Source organism: Crinia signifera, chromosome 1, assembly GCF_055691185.1.
Source record: "Crinia signifera chromosome 1, ASM5569118v1, whole genome shotgun sequence".
In the NCBI taxonomy this organism is placed as follows: Eukaryota; Metazoa; Chordata; class Amphibia; order Anura; family Myobatrachidae; genus Crinia; species Crinia signifera.
The window spans coordinates 337,775,228-337,798,309 of NC_139217.1; the positions used below are offsets into that span (position 1 = coordinate 337,775,228).

General features: G+C 43.0%; 1 long non-coding RNA gene across 2 annotated transcripts in view; it reads right to left on the reverse strand.

Annotated features, from left to right (window-relative positions):
- Positions 1-213: 213 nt before the first annotated feature.
- LOC146007303 (uncharacterized) overlaps positions 214-23,082 on the reverse strand; it is a 34,351-nt gene continuing 11,482 nt past the window's right edge. For both annotated transcript variants that reach the window (XR_014444325.1, XR_014444324.1), the window contains exons 3-5: positions 6,767-6,875; positions 5,806-5,902; positions 214-785 (exon numbers count right to left, since the gene is read on the reverse strand). This is a non-coding gene — a long non-coding RNA (uncharacterized LOC146007303). The remainder of the gene's footprint in view (positions 786-5,805; positions 5,903-6,766; positions 6,876-23,082) is intronic.

A 23,082-nucleotide genomic window follows, 5' to 3' on the forward strand; every position in this document is an offset into this window, starting at 1 on the left:
GGTGCAGCGATTTTGACTGCACTTTGATTGCTCTAATATAAAATAAGTGGAATTTAAGGAACACACTGCAGTGCAGGTGAAGCTCACATACACAAAGAAAGCATACATGGTTTTGTGGCACACTGATTTTTCCATCCTTATACATGACACCAGTGGGTACAGTATGTATTTGTTCTGAAAATCAAAAACTCTTTTATCACATGGGTCCCAGAAGCCAGTCTCAAAATATTTTAATTACTATATGAACCTAATATTAATCAGATACATGGAATCTCCTTTGTAATAGGTAATAAAAACAAAAAACACAGAAATGTATTGGATTTAGAGTCTGTTATATGTCAAAAAGGGTTATTGTGGAGCCACCCGGTGGTTACTCTGGTTTGACTGCTCTGGTGCCTGCCTCACATATCTGTCTCTCCTGTATTCAGAACCAGGCTGCTCTCCCAGCAGCTGGAAACTTCCCTTACACTGGTTCACATTTCATTCAGCCCCTCCTCTCCAATAACGAAATGTTTTATGTAAAACAGCTGGAATGGGAGGCTTGATACATGAGTGCATTTATGCAACCACTTCCTACCCCCTTCCTCTCTCATGTGGCTTGTCTCTGTTCTTCACAGCATTTGTAGTGTTTCTGTCTTATTTAGATGTTTATCCATGTTGAACTCTGCCCAGGACATGTCCGGTTGGAAGTTTGGTAGCACTCTGGTGGCATGGAAGTGATTTCCCTTTTCGTATTTGATCCTTGAAGGATGGGATTACTTCATCTCTGTGCTGAAATCAGTCTCCTGAAAAAGAGACAAATTGCATTGACCAACAGTAAAGTCCAGAGGCTAAACTGATTCTCTAAACTATACCACAGCTCAACAATTGTGGACTTGTGGATAAAGGAGGTCATTCTGGTTGACACGCAAAGCTACAAAAATCGATATCGCAGGTCATTTTAACACCATCCGCATGAACACCCCCCCCCCCCACAAACACACACACACGCACATGCCGAATATCGCTGACCATCAAATGATTTCGCAGGTGCTCGCAGATGTAAGACAACTCTCTGGTGTCTTACATCTGCGGGTGCCCTGTACGGGAAGCGGGTGGGCAGCTGACATCTGCTGCCATCAGCTGCCAGCCCCCGTCCCCGCGTCATGAGCAAATTTACATGGGAACACGCAGCATTTTCATGTGGACACCCAAGAAATGCTGGGCATTCCAATAGGTGCAGCCCCTCGTCGCCACCCCACGACCCCCGCTTGCACTGCTAGGTGTGAACGGGATGGCGAACAAGCAGTTTGCCGTGCCCGCTCGCACCAAGCGGCTGCACATGCGCATATAGTATATGTGCATGCACAGTCGCTCACCATCTCTCCCCTGCGTGAACATGCAGGGGAGCGAGGTGATCAGAAACACCCCCATAGTCCCCCATATTCAATAATCCAATAACCGATATATTCTGAAACCAAAATGTTTTCTGCCAACTGATAAGATGCCTTTGATAGGATGACACCTTTGCTTCCAGATGGTTCAATGTACACAAACTTGTTTCATGTGCAAAATTATAAAAAAACTAGTCACCAGCCCATCAAAATGACAGAACAACATAACAGTAATGTTAGCGCCAGCAGCTGTGACACCTAAACGGAGCAACACTTGAATTGCTTTGTCGGCACCATCTAGTGGCTGACAGTGCGCATAACACTTTAATTGCCTCCATAGTGGTGAGGAGCAGAATTAGCCTTTTATTATATAGCATATGGAATAAGTCACTTTCAGAATATGGGGCTAATTCAGCTTTGGTTGCTAATTAGCAAATAAAAACACTATTAGGCAAATTTTGCTAATCTGCGCATATGCACACACTGCAGTATGCATCCGTGAGCCCTGAAACTGCAGTCACGTTCTGAAAAATGCAACCAAACTGTGTGCCGTGGCACCCTGTGGTGCCTTGGGGGAATTGCATGGGTTCCATGGATTGGTGGTTCATGACCAATTAAAAAAAAATGTATGACAAATGTAATAGGCAAATTGTGGACAAACAGAAGTGAATCCTGTCCATTACCACATAACTGACCCTAAGGATGAGATATAAACACAATTTACTTCATTTAATATTGTTTTCTGATTTTATCATTGAGAAACTTTTGGCCTAGGTGTGCCGTGACAAAAATTGTGATATTCAGGGGCGCCGTAATTCAAAAATGTTCGGGAACCTGGTCTAAGGGCTTGTAAGGGGCAAAGATGTAGCATTTTGGGGGTGTCGCACGACATTGGTGGCGTGATCCAGACAACGTACGCATGTCCAGAACACTTGCGGGGCAGGCCAAAACATGGAAGTTGTTAGGCTGCACAGGCTGCACATTACACTAAATATGCTAGTGCACAATTTTGCAATCGCTTTGTGGGGAAGGGACCCGGCATACGGTGCGGCCTTGTCCTATGTTAGGCGTCCCCTGCATGCTAGCAAAGGCAGTTGTAGTTATGATCCCTTGTAAAACTGCAACTGATGCTGAATCAGGCCCTATGTCTAAATGGTATATATGAAGCATAAATGCATATGGTGTCCTAACCTCATGATATTTCATTATGAAAATAGTCCAATATATGGAAAAATATTAAATCCAAAATTATCTGTATATGTGTGTGTGTGTGTGTGTGTGTGTGTGTGTGTGTGCCTAGAAATTTTCAGCATTCTGCCAGCCAATCAGGTGCTGCGTCTGTGGCAGCTAATGATTGACTGCCGGTCCACAAGATATATTTGGGTCACAGCAGTAGTTTGCACCAAATTCAAAATGCTGTTGGACTAACTTTCCATTACCTGGTACCTGCCTGTAAGCCAGCTGTAGTCCATCAGTAGGAGTGAGGGATGAGCCCTTCTCTCTGTCCAGTTCTTGGACACCAGTCCCAGCAGTCCCACTCAGATAGTGTACTCTCAACAAACAAATGTTGCAATTTCCAAATATAAGCAATGTGTGTACTTCGAATACTAGACTGTGCACTGGGTGTGGTATACGTTACCGACAGTCGGGATCCCGTCAGTCATTAGCCCGACGTCGGGATCCCAACTGCCCGGAATCAGACAGCATGGTGAGTGCAACAAAGCCCCTTGCGGGCTCGCTACGCTCGCCCCCTATTCTATTCTCCCTCTATAGGGGTCATGGACCCCCACGCGGGAGAATAGCAGGTGGCCGTTGGGGACCCGTCTGTCGGTGTTTTGACAGTTGGGATCCCGACGTCGGGTAAATGACTGTCCGGATCGCGTCCGTGCACTTATCTCTGTTGTGCTATCAAGCCAAACACTGTTTGCAAAATTTTTCTTTAAATAATCCTGCAGATGACTGGGGGGGGGGAAAGAACAGGCCATAGGCCATAAATGTGTGATTTGCACAATTTTATTAAAAATAATGAAAATCCTGTACAGACTATTTATTTGGGAGAGTTTAAGGGAAATCTAAAGAGATTTGTAGCTTCAAATATGTCTGCCTAGTGGATGGGGGCTTTATTCTGTTAAGGCCGCCATACACTATGCGATTTGGGGCCGATTTGACCCGATTCGGATGAATCGGGCCGTGAAATCGGGCCAAATCGCATGTGCAGACATCCCATCCGACCCGATGCGCGGTCCCGTGCGCATCGGGTCGGATTCGGGAGGTCGGACAGGCTGCACATAAGATTTGTTAAATCTTATGTGCAGCCCAAGGCGGGCAGGGGATGCAGCGTATAGTACATGCGGTGGAGGGAGCCGAGCGGGGGACTGTAAGCAGGGAGCCGGGCTAGAGAGGCAGTGGGCGCACTATCCTGGGCGGGGGGGGAATGCCGCAAATAGATACTTCCAGGCGGTGAACGCCGCAAGGGGATCAGAGACAGAGACCAGGTAGCGTAGGGGAAGCCGGGCACATAGAAATGAATGGACAGCCAGTAATTGGCTGAGAGCTCTCTGACTGAGAGAGCTCTCAGCCAATCACTGACTGTTAATTCATTTCTATGTCCGCCCGCTGCTGCCCGGCTTCCCCTGCGCTACCCGGTCTCTGCTCTCTGGTCCCCTCACAGAGTTCACCGCCTGGACCAGTGCGCCCACTGCCTCCCCTGCCTGGCTCCCTGCTTGCAGTCCCCCGCTCGGCATCTGGCTCCCTCCACCGCAGGTACTACAGGCTGCGTCCGCTGCCTGCTTGCAGCCCCCATGCCCTGCTCAGCTCCCGGCTCCCGCTGACAGCAGCTCCCGGGGGGACTGCATGTGATAAATCGCATGAGATTTATCACATGCAAAACCTGGCATATCAAGTGCCAAATCGTATGTGACCCCCCCAGGGGAGTTGTCAGTAGATTAGGTCCGACTTGTCCTTCGGACAAGTCGGCCTAATGTATGGGGGCCATCCACTAGTCAGATTTGGCCTGTTTTTTCAGATTTCAGATTCAGATGGATCTGACAGACTGGTCTGAAGAAAAAAGGCCAAATCTGAGCTTCCTCAAATTAGATGTTCTCTTGTACAGGTTGTCTTCCTAACCAATGTTTCTCCCTGTGCGGATGTCAGGTGCCTTGAATTCTACCGGGATCTTCCCAGGAATCTGATCTGATCCTGGGCTAAAGGCCCCCATACATTAGGCCGACTTGTCCTTAGGACAAGTCGGACCCAATTCTCCTGTGAGCCGCCCGGCAGCTCCCCGGGAGGCTCAAATACAATTTGGCACTTGATGAGCCAGTTTTTACATGTGATAAATCGCTTGCGATTTATCACATGTAAAACAAATGGGGAGCTGCAGGGCGGTGAGGAGCAGTGGGGGCGGGCGGCGGCAGTAGTGGGGGCGGGTGGGGGCGGGCGGCGGCAGTAGTGGGGGCGGGCGGCGGCGAGTGATGCTGACCTGGCCGGGCAGCTGTGATCAGCCAATCACAGAACGGCCGGTCATTTGACAGGAATTTAAAAATCTAATAGCCGCCACTGTGCGTCCCGTCCCATCCCGCAGCGGCAGCGCTGCTATTTGTGATCACAGCTGCCCGGCCAGGTCAGTGTGTCTGCCCGCCGTGCTCCCCCGCCCCCCGGTGTCTGCATGCATATGCCTGACAGGTGGGCAGGCATATGCATAGCATACAGGGAGGTCGGTTGATCTTATGTGCTGACCGTCCGACCTCCCTGATCCGGTCCGATGCGCACGGGACCGCGCATCGGATCGGATCATACATCACACACCTGCGATTTTGGGGCGATTTCATCCGGTTATCGGCCCAAAGTGCCGAAATCGGATGAAATCGTCCCAAAATCGTATAGTGTATGGGGGCCTTAAATTTTCACTCTATTCCCTTAAAATACATATGATCTATGATGGACCCCAGATGGCTTCAGATCAGACAAAATCTTCGGTGCATCACGAGGATTGTTTTTGTCAGATGGATCTGAGACAAATCCGCACATATGATCTGATGGAGCTCAGATTTGGCCTGTTTTCTTCTGATTGGCCTGGTGTTCTCTTGAGCAGGTTATTTTCTATGTCATTAGTTCTTCTCTCCTTCTCAACACTTTTTCTTCTTCTTAAAGAACACATCTACCATACAGTTCATTTTTGTCAGATTTCAATGACGTTGCATTTTAAAGAACACATACACAATACAGTTAATGTCTGGCAGATTTCAATTACGTTGCAGTATGTTTTTGCAATGAAAGTTGCTTGGAAGGTCTTCAGAAGAATGAATTCCATACAAAAATCTGTTACATAATAAAAAGTTGGCATTTAACTGCTATAAGTTGATCTAATTCACCTGTAAAAGACTGTATTAATTATACATTAGAAGATCATATGCACCATTTAGTCGGATACCTTAAATGACACGGTGCACATCAGTCCACATCTCACACAGGTATACTTGCATGTTTCTCTTCTGACAGGTACAATCTAGAATTAACAGCTGATTATCCTGCATGACAAATAATAATCCACAAGTTGTCACTCCAGTCATGTGCTGTTACCAATAGAACCACAAACACCTGTTCTTTCAGTTCACCAGCAGCCGCCACCAGCATATTTCTGTCTTAGGCAGCAACATGAAATTAAGACAATAGTATTATATAATTGAAATCATAATGCCCCTAAACAGACTACATGGCTGCTGTATGTACCTAGGACAAATAAGTATGGTTTGCGGTGTTTAGACTAGACATTAATGTAAAAGGTCATTGCTAATGTGGCTAAATAAACATCCCATTTAGTGTGTAACTTGCAGGTTTGAAAACATATGCAGTTCTATCATGTGTATACATCCATCCACATCCTTTTATGGAAAGATCTATTGACTCGTTGCATGCACTTGCCAGACAGGTCTCACTGTCTGAGGTTACAGGCAACCATGCTAAAAACAGGTATTAAAGGTCCGTACACATGTGTAGATTTTTCTGTCTGATCTATCTGGTGGGAACAAAATCCTGGAAATGTATGGGAGCAAATGACAATCAAAAAATTGTTCCCAAACGTTTGAAAACAGACAGTGATTAGTCAGACAAATTGTTTAAATCATTCGGATATAACAAATTTATCAAAGCATATATATTTTTTCTATATGTTTTCCTGCATTTGGGTGGAAATTTTTGATTGTCATTTGCTCCCATACATTTCCAGGTTTTTGTTCCCACCAGATAGATCAGACAGAAAAATCTGTACGTGTGTACGCACCTTAAGCCAGACACATATGATAAAGAGATAAATAGATAGATAGATAGATAGATAGATAGATAGATAGATAGATAGATAGATAGATAGATAGATAGGTGCAGTCTCAGATTACCATGTTGCAATTCATAATGGTTGTAGGCACCCGCCAGCCTATGTAATCTTGGTCAGACTGGCCAATGGATCCGGACTCTGGGGTCTAGGCAGTCTGTGTCAGACTGACCCTGTAAATGGATATTTATTTATTTACAGTTTCTTATATAGCGCAGCATATTCCATTGCGCGTTACAATTGGAAACAACAGTGATTAAACAAACTGAGTAGAAACAAACCGACATAGAGGTAGAAGCAGGGGCGGATTTAGGGATGAGGGCGCCCCTAGGCACAACAATAATGTTTACTAAGTAGGACAGTTTATAGGGGCAGTATCTGCATGTCCTATCCATATACACTCTATTTAAGATTGAATATAGTACAGTACAGTGGATATTTTGCAGTTATTGGTACATTTTGGGCTGACAGTACTATCACAGGCATCCAAGTGCCGCCCCCAAACATGTGCCGCCCCTAGGCCGGTGCCTCACGTGCCTAATGGGAAATTCGGCTCTGGGTAGAAGGCCCTGCTCGCATGCTTACAATCTATCGGGATATGACCTATAGGCCTATTGATAAATGTACTAAATGCCCATTTTCAGAGACTGATGCATTATTTAGGCATTTTATTTACCTAAGGGTATCACTATTTTCTTTTGTATATGTAGACCCTATGGTTTTGTATAGGAACTGTGAAAATATGAAATGTCCTATTTACCAAGCTTGTTTCTAGTAGCCAAAGCCATCACAATAAATGTTGTTAATCATTGTAGCATTGTAGTCTATAAGCAATCTTTTTGCCAGAAATTGATTTTTGGTTCACTTCCTGGCAGCTTTCTATTGCAGATACGTGGCCCAATGACTGTGCGTGCACATAAGCGTGCCCAGTCCAAATCCACAGCACTAAAGTGACAGTTCCAGCTATTATTTTACATTTCACTCTTCAAAGGGATGAACTCTTATCAGAGCCACTGTCCCTGAAAGAGGATTTTGGCAATAAAAAGGTTTGTTATTGCTTCAGTATGCCACCAAAGGAAATTGCACTATACAAGGCTCCACTGCAACTAAAGATTTATAGGATAGATAGATAGATAGATAGATAGATAGATAGATAGATAGATAGATAGATAGATAGATAGATAGATAGATAGATGATAGAAGTTTTTCAATAACATGTATGAGAAAAGTCTCTAGGTCTCTAGATTTTAGAATGACAGAAAATTATAATATTTTACAAAAGTAACAAATCTGGTAAATTGAGCACTTAATACTGACTTCCACAAATAGTAGTAGCTCTGTACTACTGTGTAATAGAGTTCCATGCCCTGTGTCATTTATGCCATAAGCACACTGCTGTCATACGCATACAGTATCAGTGGGAATGTGAGCGCAAAACATCACAAACAGAATAGTGTAAATCTATTTATCTATTTATCTATCTACCTACCTATCTAATTATCTATCTATCTACCTATCTAATTATCTATCTATCTATCTACCTACCTATCTAATTATCTATCTACCTATCTAATTATCTATCTATCTATCTACCTACCTATCTAATTATCTATCTATCTACCTATCTAATTATCTATCTATCTTCCTATCTATCTATCTATCTACCTATCTATCTAATTATCTATCTACCCATCTATCTATCTACCTATCTATCTATCTATCTATCTATCTATCTATCTATCTATCTATCTATCTATCTATCTATCTATCTATCTTGCTAGCTATCTTGCTAGCTATCTACCTATTTTTTTCTGATATTATTATTAATTTACAGTGATGGGGTCACTGTATTTAAACATTGAAATTGGTTTTGTAATTAAACAGCCAGAGTAAGTAAATAACAGTGTGGGTGTAGTCCTGTGTATAATGAAGGTAAACACTTATCCAGCCGGTTGATAAGAAGTGTGTTAAGTGACAAGAATAGACAATACCCAGTAAAATAACCTATAAACATTGAATTGTAATGTCTCTTTCCATAAACATAGTCCCCTGTTCAGTATGTTTCCCCGGATCAGTACACGTCCTTTTTATTGTAATATTCTCTTTGATAACTTATACCTAGCACAGGTTACTATATAAATTCCAGGCTCTTTATATAATGTGTTCTCTGTCGACAAGGCATTCTCCAGACACGCAGTTTTTTTTCTGCAGAGAAAGTTAATACCTGCACACCGGCACCCCCTCTATTCCCTTACATTCCATCCTGGATAGCCATTATTTTAGGCATGTTAATATTTCCTGATTTACCATTTTACACAAAAAAAAAAGGAAAGAAAGGAATCTTCAAACCTCTTTTATCAACCAAAAAAGCATTTTTATGACCACATTAAACGTAGTTTGCTTTTTCCTGTAAAAGCTGAAAAATGTCCAGTGTATCAGATTTTCAGTGCCAAGTTTTACTTTAACTTCTCCCAGCAAACCCCACAGCAATGTCACCTCCACCGAGTCAGTGGTGCGAGGCTAGGTTCTCCATTACTGGAGCCCAGCTCACCAACACGTCACGTTATTTGCTTTCTTTAAAGGGGCTGAAAGCTCATATATTGCTGGGATTTTATTGCCCTATCTGTCATCGCGTGGTTAGGAGGGAAGGAGATTCCAAATTATGGAGGAAAGAAAGATTCTTTTTTTTTTCCCTTCCAAAACATATGATACTCCGTAAAGCTTCCGAACTTTAGTGTATGTATATATATATATATATATATATATATATATATATATATATATATATATATATATATATATATATATATATATATATATGTATGTATGTACACATATATATATATATATATATATCAATTTATAGAGGCAGACGATATAACCAGTGTGAAATTATATATCTACATTATACATTAGTACATTAATTACGCAGACTTGTATATATATATATATATATATGCGTAATTAATGTATAATGTAGATATAATGTAATATATATACATATATATATATATATATATATATATATATATATATATATATATATATATATATATATATATATATATATATATATATATATATATAGGATCGGCGGCACAGTATATGTGAGGTGTAATCTAGTGAATTTAGGTGTAATTTAGTGAATCGTAGAACTAATTGCTAGCAGCTGTATCATACTTCCATATGAAGTTCATAAAGTCTAATTTCATTTATCAACGGTTTGGGAATTGTAACATCTCTATAGCGTCAATATATGTAAATGTATATAACTAGAAATCCAAACATTTCACTGTACAATTTTAATCTTTTTCTACCAATTTGCGTGTACACGGTTCCATCCATCGATCTGTGTATCAATATCTATCTAGCTAATATCTGTCTCTGTCTTCCCATCTGTCTATCATTGATCCGTATAAAGGTAAGAAATGAGTACTTGGACACAGCTTGGCACAGAGTAATGCAAAGTCTCTGCAATTCCTGTGTATATACTGTCAGTGGGATGATTCCAAATCTGGGGAGTTTAGATTATGATGCAAGCAGGCGATTCTCCAGTAATGAAAGCCAGGCCAGTGGAAGATTCATATTTACTCTGGCTGAGTCTGTGCTTGGTAGGCTACAGCAGCTCACTGGCATCGTTTGAAGTCCTTGGTTACATTTATCCGAGAAAGTCGCTGTTATTACCCTGAGCGTGCTGGGGATAGCCTGCCGGCTGCCGGAGCCATGTACCAACGGCTGAACGTAATCGATAGTGTATATTGCTAAACCATATGGATAGGGTGAGAGCAGAGAAGATAGAGTTACACAAAATAAGGTGATTTATCTATATTTGGTAGGAAAAAGGATCAATAAAGTTAAAGACACTATTTCATCTGATTTTCCAAAGAAAAGAGAAAAATGATGGTGATTTTATTTTATTGCAAAAGCAAGCGTGTGCATCTGTGTATCTGTTTAGTATAATATTAATAAACACACATTAATGTATAGATACATATCTAAACACGCACACTGTATATATAATAACGTGCACTATAAAACAGGGAGCATAAATAATATCATGTTGCTGGTTGGGTTGGGAGTCTGTTCCTGGGGAGGGACGTGTCACAAATAATAGCAACTGTGTATTTTGTGTTATGATATCATACAGAGCGTGTGTAGCAATGTTGATGGATCTGGGAACGCTAGCACAATAATTACTGCAGACGGGGTAATACCTAATGTTGGGCCAACATACTGTACATTGGGAAGGTCCCTTGGCGTGAGCAGGTATAAGGGATGGGTGCCCGTACAGGTTGTGGTTCTGACCCCCTCCCTGTGTGCTGCTGCTGCTGCTGCTGCACATGTTGTGTCTCTCACACCAACAGGAACCTGATAGTAGCACCACATTAGGAGAACGTGTCCAGAGCAGCATCGGGAGTGTTAGTTCAGCAGTTTTGATGGGTCCATACTTCTTCTGCCTGTCATCTTCCTATTGACAGCAGACAGTATTACATTCTTCTTGCCCTTCTGCTAGTTATGGCCCTTTAACCTTTTTCTCTATATTCTACTAAGGTATCAATCGATGGCTTAAGCACAATATGGTATCTGAAACTTGCTTAAAGAAAATCTGTCATCTGCCACTGTATCAAATACCTCGTGATTGCTGCTAATGCTGTGTCAGGGACCCTGAGTCTCTATTCCCGCAGTGACAGCCTAGATGCATGCCAGCCATCCTTACCTGAGGGTCAGATATTTGTCCCACTGTACCTTGCACTGTCGCACCATCCAGAAGCACCTCTGTCTAGTACAGCACAGTAGGCTTCTGGAACTAGACAGGCGGCTCACCCATATTCGCTGATCATTTTAACTTAAAAAAGAGAGAGAGAGAGTGAGAGAGAGAGAGAGAGAGAGAGAGAGAGAGAGAGAGAGAGAGAGAGAGAGAGATCAATTAGGCACCTATTTCATTAATGACTGTATTGTATTGTGTGTTATCCCCGTCTACACAATGTACTTACATGTGTGGGCCTCTGGCATTCTGTCTGACCTTACAGCAGAAGTAAGGAACACGTTTGTCATACTTCTAGAAAATCACCTAGAAAGTCGTTTAAACGTGAGAATAAGGAGGGTTAACATGTTTAGTTTAGGGTCAGCCTAAATATACTGGCGCCTGCTCTATAGGCTACAAATATTGCAGCCTTCAGCAAGACAACCCTGACAATCTGCCGAAAAAGAAAGACTGCTCTAGATTGCCGCTGATCAATAATTCAGAGCCTGCCAGAAGCTCAAAGTTACAGGAAAACCAAGATGACCTGGTCCTGGGGCGGGAGAGGAAAGGGAACTTGTTTTTGGTGTGGTATAATAATAATAATAGTAGTAGTAGCAATAATAGTAGTAGTAGTAGTAGTAGCAGCAGCAGCAGTAGTAGTAGCAGCAGCAGCAGTACTAGCAGTAGTAGTAGTAGCAGTAGTAGTAGTAGTAGTAGTAGCAGCAATAATAGTAGTAGCAGTAGTAATAGTAATAGTAGTAGTAGTAGCAGCAGCAATAATAGTAGTAGCAGTAGTAGCAGTAGTAATAGTAATAGTAGTAGTAGTAGTAGCAGCAGCAATAATAGTAGTAGCAGTAGTAGTAGTAATAGTAGTATTATCAGCAGCAGCAGTAGTAGTAATAATAATAATAATAATAATAGTAGTAGCAGTAGTAATAGTAGTAGTAGAAGTAGTAGTAGCAGCAGCAGTAGTAGTAATAATAATAATAATAATAGTAGTAGCAGCAGTAGTAGCACTAGTAGTAATAATAATAATAATAATAATTGTATTAGCAGCAGCATCAGTAGTAGTAATAATAATAATAATAGTAGCAGCAGTAGTAGTAGCACTAGTAGTAATAATAATAATAATAGTAGTAGCAGCAGCAGCAGTAGTAGTAGTAGCAGAAGTAGTAATACTAATAGTAGTAGTAGGAGCAGCAGTACTAATAGTAGCAGTAGTAATAATAATAATAGTAGTAGTAGTAGTAGTAGCAGCAGTACCAGTAGTAGCAGAAGCAGCAGTAGCAATAGTAGTAGTAATAATAATGAATAATAATGCATATGTTTTTTTTTTTTTTTAAATCAAATAAGAATGATGGGATATTGCAGTGCATGTCCGAAATAGTGCATGGTTGTAATTGTATAATTAGTACATGTGCTGTAGATGATATGATAAGGAGCAGGCATTGGGAAGGCTCCGGTCCCGGGACATTAGCTGTGAGTGACAAGTGTGCACACATCTGAGCTGAGGTCGGGTGCGGATTCCCTGCCAGTTATATCAAGTTAACTAGTGAGTGTCTAGAACAGAGGCTTGTGCAGCACTCACTGATACAGGTACAGAGAGATCCAGAATGAATGCTGTGTGGTTATATAAGTGGCCACAATGACAGGCAGAACTCTTCCACTTCTTCTGGAAATAGTCTGATTTTTGCAGAGTAAGCCAAGAACCACCCTAATTTGGAAAGCTAACCATTAAGTCCACTGTCTATGCCGCATGTACGGTACTTCCAGGCTGGCTGTTTATGCATCTAGATTTTATATTTTATTATGCAGATTAATTTTGCATTACACCTAGCTACATTGTAGTCAGTGGCACAGCGCAGCTTAACTGATGGTCTCCCGGTTGGTGGCCTAGACGCATCTGGTTCCCAAGGGGTTAATTCCTGTAATTCTAAGCAACGAAATGGGAATTTGCATCCAGACTGGGAGCCTTCTGCCATTTCTATGTAACCACATCACTGAGGGGGGCTGGCTTCAGGATGGAGCATTCGGTGGTTTTCTGCACCTATAATAATAATAACATCTGAATTTATTCTTTGTTTGTTTGTTTGTTTTTAAATGCACCCTTGTTGTTCTTGTTTATGTATGGCCATTGCCCATTTCATTAGCTGAATTAATGCTAATAGCGTCCAATAAACGTAGGCACTGGTATTTAAGCGGTTAATTTAGCAGGAGTCGGGATAGGGTTGTGGTGGTGCCAACACTGGGTCCTGTTAGGTAGAATTGATGGGATGCGAATGTGGGTGAGTTTGGGAAGGAATAAGCGTGTAATGGGCCCTGTGGAGACCTCACAAGCTGCTGGGTATTTGCTGCCAACTTGCCAAAGTAAATCAGCTCCCACCCTCTCCCCGGCCCTGATTCACAGCTAGCTACTATCTCACACATATAATACATAGCACTAGTCATTTACTCAGTGTCTATGGCCTATGCATAAACATAGTACAGATGGCAGATGATATACATGCCACATGTATGCACAGTACTTTTATACATACTTACATACATACATACAGTCATGTCAGGCTTTAGTTTCCCAACAAAATACACTACAGATACTAGATATAATATAACTTTACGCAGGGCCCATTTACCAAGCCGCGAAATATGTTCACAAAACATTCATATCACAAATGTATTAACTTCCAGAAATGTATCTATGAATACTATACGGCTACAAATGTTTCAGTTGATGTACTCAACAATATGCGGTGTAATAAACTGGCTGCAGCATGATACATTATTGCAGTGGAATTTCTAGTTAAGGAATATTAAGCATGACAAGATGATGGAAAGCTGCAGACGTGAAAAACAAATATTACATACAATCTGGGGTAAACCTGGTAACAGAACATTGCTGTAATCTACAGAACAAAAAGAAACTAGATATCTACTAAAATGTTGCAATTTGCACAACACTCCCAGGGAGCTCAGCCCGTGTGCTGTCATTTCTCTGCAGATTAGAACTATTGTACAGTATCTGTCCCAAGATTTCTATCGATTGTTTAAATCCCACACGAGCAGTTCTGCAGCGGATATCGCAACGTAAAGTTCTATAAAGTATTCTGAGAATGAAGCCAATTTTTAGCAAATGAATTGAAAAAGTGGCAAATACATTCGTGGCAGCACATATATGGGGGGTGATCAAGCACCCCACGCACCCGCAGAGCTGGCTCCGATGATTAATCACAAGTCAAACTTATATTCAGAATAGTCACACAAATTAATATATAAAGAAATATATAAAGTTGGTAAATGGAAATATATTAATTTAATAATACGAAAATCGTCGCTGCTCTAACAGGAGGCTGGAATTTGCTGCACAGCAATCATCGACTATGGGAAAGGATAGTGCCCTAAACAGGAGCTGGGTTTTGAGTGGGGCTGGCATAGTGCAGCTATAGATAGGGACCGGAAAAGTGACTTATAGCTATGGTGATCAGGGAAAGAGATGGGAAAAGGCCCCATACAGCAGCTGCACCGAACCCTAAACGGGAGCTGGGATAAAAAGGAACTGGTATATTGCCATAGACAGGAGCTGCACAGAGCCCTAGACAAGAGGAGAGAGAGAGAGAGAGAGAGAGAGAGAGAGAGAGAGAGAGAGAGAGAGAGAGGAGAGAGAGAGAGAGAGAGAGAGAGAGAGAGAGAGAGAGAGAGAGAGAGAGAGAGAGAGAGAGAGAGAGAGAGAGAGAGAGAGAGAGAGAGAGAGGAGAGCTGGGGTAGTGCCATAGACAGGAGCTGCATAGTGCCCTATACTGGAGCTGGATAGTGCCATAGACAGGAGCTGCATAGTGCCCTATACTGGAGCTGGATAGTGCCATAGACAGGAGCTGCATAGTGCCCTATACTGGAGCTGCATAGTGCCATAGACAGGAGCTGCATAGTGCCCTATACTGGAGATGGATAGTGCCATAGACAGACACTGCATAGTGCCCTATACTGGAGATGGATAGTGCCATGGACAGGAGCTGCATAGTGCCCTATACTGGAGATGGATAGTGCCATAGACAGACACTGCATAGTGCCCTAAACTGGAGCTGGATAGTGCCATAGACAAGAGCTGCATAGTGCCCTACACTGGAGATGGATAGTGCCATAGACAGGAGTTGCATAGTGCCCTATACTGGAGCTGGATAGTGTATAGACTGTAGCTGCATAGTGCCCTATACTGGAGATGGATAGTGCCATAGACAGGAGCTGCATAGTGCCCTATACTGGAGATGGATAGTGCAATACAAAGGAGCTGCATAGTGCAGTATACTGGACCTGGATAGTGCCATAGACCGAAGCTGCTTAGTGCCCTGTACTGGAGCTGGGATAGTGCCATAGACAATAGCTGCATGGTGCCATATACTGGAGCTGAATAGTGCCATAGACAGGTGCTGCATAGTGCCCTATACTGGAGCTGCATAGTGCCCTATACTGGAGATGGATAGTGCCATAGACAGGAGCTGCATAGTGCCCTATACTGGAGATGGATAGTGCCCTATACTGGAGCTGCATAGTGCCCTATACTGGAGATTGATAGTGCCATAAACAGGAGCTGCATAGTGCCCTATACTGGAGCTGGATAGTGCCATAGACAGGGGCTGCATAGTGCCCTATACTGGAACTGGATAATGTCATAAACAGGAGATGCATAGTGATGTATACTGGAGCTGGATAGTGCCATAGACAGGAGCTGCATAGTGCCGTATACGGGAGATGGATAGTTCCATAGACAGGAGATGCATAGTGCCCTTTACAGGAGCTGGATAGTTCCAGAGACAGGAGCTGTACAGTGTCCTATACTGGAGCTGGATAGTGACATAGACAGGAACTACATAGTGTCGTATGTTGCAGCTTGGATAGTGCCAGAGACAGGAGCTGCATAGTGCCCTATACTGGAGATGGGATAGTTCCATAGACAGGAGCTGCATAGTGCCCTATACTGGAGATGGGTAGTTCCATAGACAGAAGATGCATAGTGCCCTATACTGGAGCTGGATAGTGCCATAGACAGGAGCTGCATAGAGCCATATACTGGAGCTGAATAGTGTCATAGACAGGAGCTGCATAGTGCCCTATACTAGAGATGGATAGTGCAATACACAAAAGCTGCATAGTGCAGTGTAATGGAGCTGGATAGTGCCCTATACTGGAGCTGGATAGTGCCATAGACAGAAGCTGCATAGTACCCTGTACTGGAGCTGGGACTTTGCCATATACAATAGCTGCATAGTGCCGGATCCTGGAGCTGAATAGTGCCAGAGACAGGAGCTGCATAGTGCCCTATACTGGAGCTGCATAGTGCCATATACTGGAGATGGATAGTGCCATAGACAGGAGCTGCATAGTGCACTATACTGGAGATGGATAGTGCCATAGACAGGAGCTGCATAGTGCCATATACTGGAGATGGATAGTGCCATATACTCGAACTGGATAGTGCCATAGACAGGAGCTACATAGTGTCATATATTGCAGCTGGGATAGTGCCAGAAACAGGAGCTGCATAGTGCACTATACTGGAGATGGATAGTGCCATAGAGAGGAGCTGCATAGTGCCCTATACTGGAGCTGGATAGTGACATAGACAGGAGCTGCATAGTGCCATATAGTGGAGCTGGATAGTGTCATAGACAGGAGCTGCATAGTGCCCTATACTGGAGATGGATAGTGCCATAGACAGGAGCTGCATAGTGCTGTATATTGTAGCTGGGATAGTGCCTTAGACAAGAGCTGCATTGTGCCCTATACCCGAGCTGGGATTGTGCCATAGACAATAGCTGCATAGTGCCATATACTGGAGCTGAATAGTGCCATAGACAGGAGCTGTATAGTGCCCTATACTGGAGATGGATAGTGCCATAGACAGGAGCTGCATAGTGCCCTATACTGAATCTGGATAGTGCCATAAAAAGGAGCTGCATAGTGCCATATACTGGAGATGGATAGTGCCTTAGACAAGAGCTGCATTGTGCCCTATACTGGAGCTGGGATAGTGCCATAGACAATAGCTGCATAGTGCCCTATACTGGAGATGGATAGTGCCATAGACAGGAGCTGCATAGTGCACTATACTGAATCTGGATAGTGCCATAGACAGGAGCTGCATAGTGCCCTATATGGGAACTGGATAGTGTCATAAACAGGAGCTACATAGTGCCGTATACTGGAGCTGGATAGTGCCATAGACAAGAGCTGCATAGTGCCCTATACTGGAGCTGGATAGTGCCATAGACAAGAGCTGCATAGTGCCCTATACTGGAGATGGATAGTGCCATATACAGGAGCTGCAAAGTGCCCTATACTGGAGATGGATAGTGCCATAGACAGGAGTTGCATAGTGCAGTATACTGGAGATAGATAGTTTCATAGACAGAAGCTGCATAGTGCCCTATACTGGAGCTGGATAGTTCCATAGACAGAAGATGCATACTGCCCTATACTGGAGCTGGATATTGCCATAGACAGGAGCTGCCTATTGCCCTATACTGGAGTTGGATATTTCCATAGACAGAAGATGCATAGTGCCCTATACTGGAGATGGATAGTGCCATGGATAGGAGCTGCAAAGTGCCCTATACTGAAGATGGATAGTGTCATAGACAGAAGATGCATAGTGCCCTATACTGGAGATCGATAGTGCCATAGACAGGAGCTGCATAGTGTCCTATACTGAAGATGGATAGTGTCCTATAATGGAGATGGATAGTGCCATAGACAGGAGCTGCATAGTGCCCTATACTGGAGCTGGATAGTTCCATAGACAGAAGATGCATAGTGCCCTATACTGGAGATGGATAGTGCTATGGACAGGATCTGCATAGTGCCCTGTACTGGAGATGGATAGTGCCATAGAGAGGAGCTGCATAGTGCCCTATACTGGAGCTGGATAGTTCCATAGACAGGAGCTGCCTAGTGCCCTATACTGGAGATGGATACTGCCATAGACAGGAGCGGCATAGTGCCCAAAACTGGAGATGGCTAGTGCCATAGACAGGAGCTGCATAGTGCCATAAACTGGAGATGGATAGTGCCATAGACAGGAGCTGCTCAGAGTCCTAGACAAGAGAGAGGAGCTGGGTTACTGCCTTACAGAAGCTGAGATAGATGGGGGGCTGGGATAGTGAATTTAAATCTTTAACATTGGCGATTTGCAACTACAATGAAATACAATAGAAATCTAAAAGCAAATATTGGGATGTCTAACAGGTCATGTAATATATGAGCACATACTGTAAGTGTTAACTTACAAATCAATATTTTGTGTGATTTAAAGAAAATTGGGACTATTTTAAACTTTTTAAAGCTGCTTTGAAACTGTTAAATAAAATGATATACAGAAGTGTCATTGGGATCAATGTGATAGGAGCACCTCATCACTTCCCCTGATCCAGTGTCTGTATAGTCTCACCAGTATTTGGCTACTGTTATAGTCTATTCTATACATCAGGACACCATTGACCCTAGAGTGGACAGGTCACTGCTTCCTACATGGTCTTCACAAATGTATGTCCTGGCTGCTGTGGACGTGCTGATGAAATAAGACACTTGGATACACAAAGATGAGCTGAAGAATGAATATTGTTAAGCGCCTTGAGTCCTGTTTGAGGAAGTGCACTATATAAATAAAAAATAAAACTTACTAATAGAGCACATTTAAAAAATGCAAACTTTTAATATTGTAAAATGGGTTAAAAAAATGTGCATGAATTTGCTGGAACATTCCATAGAATAAATTGGGTACTTGTGTAGTTTCACGGCACCCGATATATTGGCTGCGATATCGGCCGATATATTGGATGCGATATAGGCAGATATATCAATGAGACCTGAAGCGATTTTTGACCTGTTCATAACCCCACTATCCACTATGCATGGAGTTGATTTTATATAGTGTGGCAAGTGCAGTAATCCGAGTCCCCTCGCGGGGCTCGCTACGCTCACCACGCTTCGGGCACGGTGGCTCGCTGCGCTCGCCACACTATATAAAATCAACTCCATGCGTAGTGGATAGTGGGGTTATGAACAGGTCAAAAATCTCTTCAGATCGCATCGATATATCGGCGAATATCGCATCCGATATATCGGGTGCCGTGAAACTACACAAGTACCAAAATTCATAATCCATTGCATAAAGCACTTGTGAGATGGGGAAGTGTCTATGTGAGAGTCGCACTTACCGCAATAAGAGCCCCTCAATAAAAACCATCACAATTGTAGGTATAGAGCAACACAAGAGGTCAATTGTAATAGGGTGTGAGAAGCAGAAAGTGAGAGATTTTGGGAGAGTTGTCCCACTTTTTTAGAGCAGCAATCATTTACATTGCAAAAAAACAGGTTAATTTTATTATAATAATAATAAAAAATGTATTTATATTGCGCTCTTTCTCCAATAGGACTTTAGGCGCTTAACAGATAGAATGAATATAATACAGAAACAGTGGAGCACAGAAAAGCTTTGCATAAACAATACTTAAGGGAATGAAGGAAATGCTTGAGTAAACTAGTAGCATTTTAGAGTGGGAGACTCTAGGACTGTGTGGGGAAGTGAGTTCCATAAAGTTGGAGCTGCATGGCAAAAAGTTTGACACCCAGATGAATCACTAGAGACAGGGCCGATACAAGGCACCGGAGCGCCCCAGGCGAGTCGGGGTGGGGGTGCCCCAGTGCGGGGGCGGGGGGTACCTGTTGCACCATCTGCGGAGCGGGCTGGGGGGGCCATGCTGGCGTCTGACAGGAGCCTGCAGTGGTGTCCTTGCCGCGAGGGTACCTGCGGCGCTGTGTACGAAGCTGGCGGCGCGGGGGGGGGTCCCTGCAGTGAATAAGAAATAACTAGCGATATGAAGCGGCGCGGGAAGCGCTTCTGTTTTGGAAACACTGGCCGCACGCTGATTGGCTGAATCTCAGCCAATCAGCGTGCGGCTAGTGTTTTCAAACCCGGCAGCGCTACCCGCGCCGTCGCATAGCACTAGTTATTTCTTATTCACTGCAGGGACCCGCCACCAGCTTTATAAACAGCGCCGCAAGTACCCACGCGGCAAGGACACCACTGCAGGCTCCTGTCAGAAGCCAGCATGGACCCCCCTGCCCGCTCCCAAGACGGCGAAGCAGGTACCCCCTTTGCACGGGGGCGAGGGGCAAACTGCCGCCCTCCAGTGGCCGGCGCCCTAGGCAAATGCCTAGACCTGCCTAGTGGTGGCGCCGGCCCTGACTAGAGATCATAGGTACTGCTAAAAGTCTTTCATCTACAGATTGCAGTAATCGGGTGGGAGTTGCGGCCGGGAAGAGGCGAGCTGCAGCCGGCAGCTCGTCACTTACCGGACGTTTTAGGCAGAACGAGCCCGACAGCTAGTGAAGTCAGGTTGGTTCTGCTGAGAAGCCTTGCTCAATGCTGTCGGGGAAGACAGCATTGAATAGGGCCCGGCGGGCATCTCCCCCGTGGGGAGATGGTCGCCGGCGATTGAATACCCCCCTAAGTGTTTGATTTTGGTATGTAATTGATTGGCACTTTAAAAAATGGGAAAACTTCCAAAATCTCTCACTTTCTGATTCTCACACCGAACTGCATTTGGCCCCTTGTTTCTGTGTACCCTAAATTTATTGAAGTGGGATTTCCCAGTACACATGCATAAAGCTTATTACCCTTAAGTTCAAACATACTGCACAGTAATTTTTACTGATTTATTACTTAAACTGTGTACACACTATACAATATATCAGATGATATTGGGAAATTGCGATCTGCAACTTATGGTGATGACTTCATATAGTATGTACTCTCAAAACCACCCAATTGGCTGGTCATATCATCTGCAGCACATCCAAAGGGATGATTCCACACCCAGGCGGCAATGTTGTTACATGCAGCATGTAAAGATAGACCACTCCATTATATCACATCACCGGGTTGCAGTTGTGTACCCAGTTTAAGAGTCATATGCACATTTATTTGGAAATTTTGCAATTGTCTGGATTTAATTATATCACGCTATATCAAGACTTGTATAGCGTGGCTCCACCACTAGATATTGCAGCATAAACAAATCTAAAAAACAGCACAAGAAAGGCAATGTAGATGCTTATATTACAGAGACACATCAGAAGGGGAATGTAGTGCTAAGTGCCAGATGCACGGGTTTCAGGCATGAATTACATGCTTCTCATTTCCTGGATTTACCACCACATCTTACCAGGCCTTTCCTGCCACTGTAAATCTGTGCAAGTCCTATTCTGCTAGTGTGACACAATACTAGTTCACACTGGTTCACATGTTCTGCCAGTACAACTTGATGCATATGTAATTTAGAATTTCCCTATTAAGCATACCTGCATGTTATATAGACAGGCCCAGATTTAAATGTTGTGCCCCTCAGGCCACTTTTTCCTGTGGCACTTCTCCATGTCATGGAAATAATACTCTGTAACTGAGCCAATGAATAAGTGTTTATAATATGTAAATTATTAATTATTAATAAGAGAAAAACATTGATGCGAAAATGGAGCAGTTTGCTGGGAACAATGTAACCTTTCCTCCAATCATAGCTGCATGTAGAATTTTAGATAGTCAGACATACTGGGGGAAATTTACATACCCTCCAAAATGACCCATTCCATTAGGTACAAAATGTTCTATTCCTGCCAGTGGCAGTTACAGAGGATTGACTGCAGCACAGTCCAATATTCAAAAAGGGGAGCCACTCCTAATGCCACTCCAAACATCACTGGAAGTTGATGTGACTCCCCCCTCTTTGAATTTTGGATTGTGCTGGAGTCCAACCTCTGCAACTGCCACTGACAGGGAAGTCCAGGAACAGAGCATTGTGTACCTAATGGAATGGGTCATGTTAAAGGGTATGATTTTACTAAGATGGGAGTTCTATTTCAGATGGGATGTTGCTATGGGCAACCAGATACTATATATTATATTCTAAAATGTGCTAAACAAAGAAGTAGATTCTGATTGGTTGCCCATAGCAACATCCCATGTGAAATACAACTACCATCTTAGTAAATTCCCCCCCACTGTGTCTGTCTATTTGTCTATCTTATAAAACACTAATAAGCCCACTCAAAGCAAATGCTTCGAAAGCTAGTCTGCTACCTTGTGATTGCCTCTGTGTTTGTGCATGTGTGAGAGAGAAAGATATGTAGTTTCACTCACTGCCAACAGATGTCAGTGTTTGGGAGACACACAAATGGACACTAGACAGATATATAGATGAAGTTGACCATTAACTACAGTTCATGAGACTGCCACGGAAGTGTCAGCACAAGAAGTCCTGTCCCAGGGAATATGTGTCCTTTTAAAGTATAAACTTAATATGGCTTTATTATGAATTTATTCTGGTTAAAATCATTGGGAACATAATGTGGATAAAGTGTATATTTATACTGTATATAAACATATATATATATATATATATATATATATATATATATGGGTGTGTATAAACTGTATATATATATATATATATATATCTAACTGTTGTGTCTCGTTGCTAGTAATACAATATGTACCCTTCCCTAATGGATGCTGTCTGGTTAAAGAGCAAATATGAAGGGTATGACTGTATAGTGGTCTATAGGTGAACTACAACACAATAGTGTGT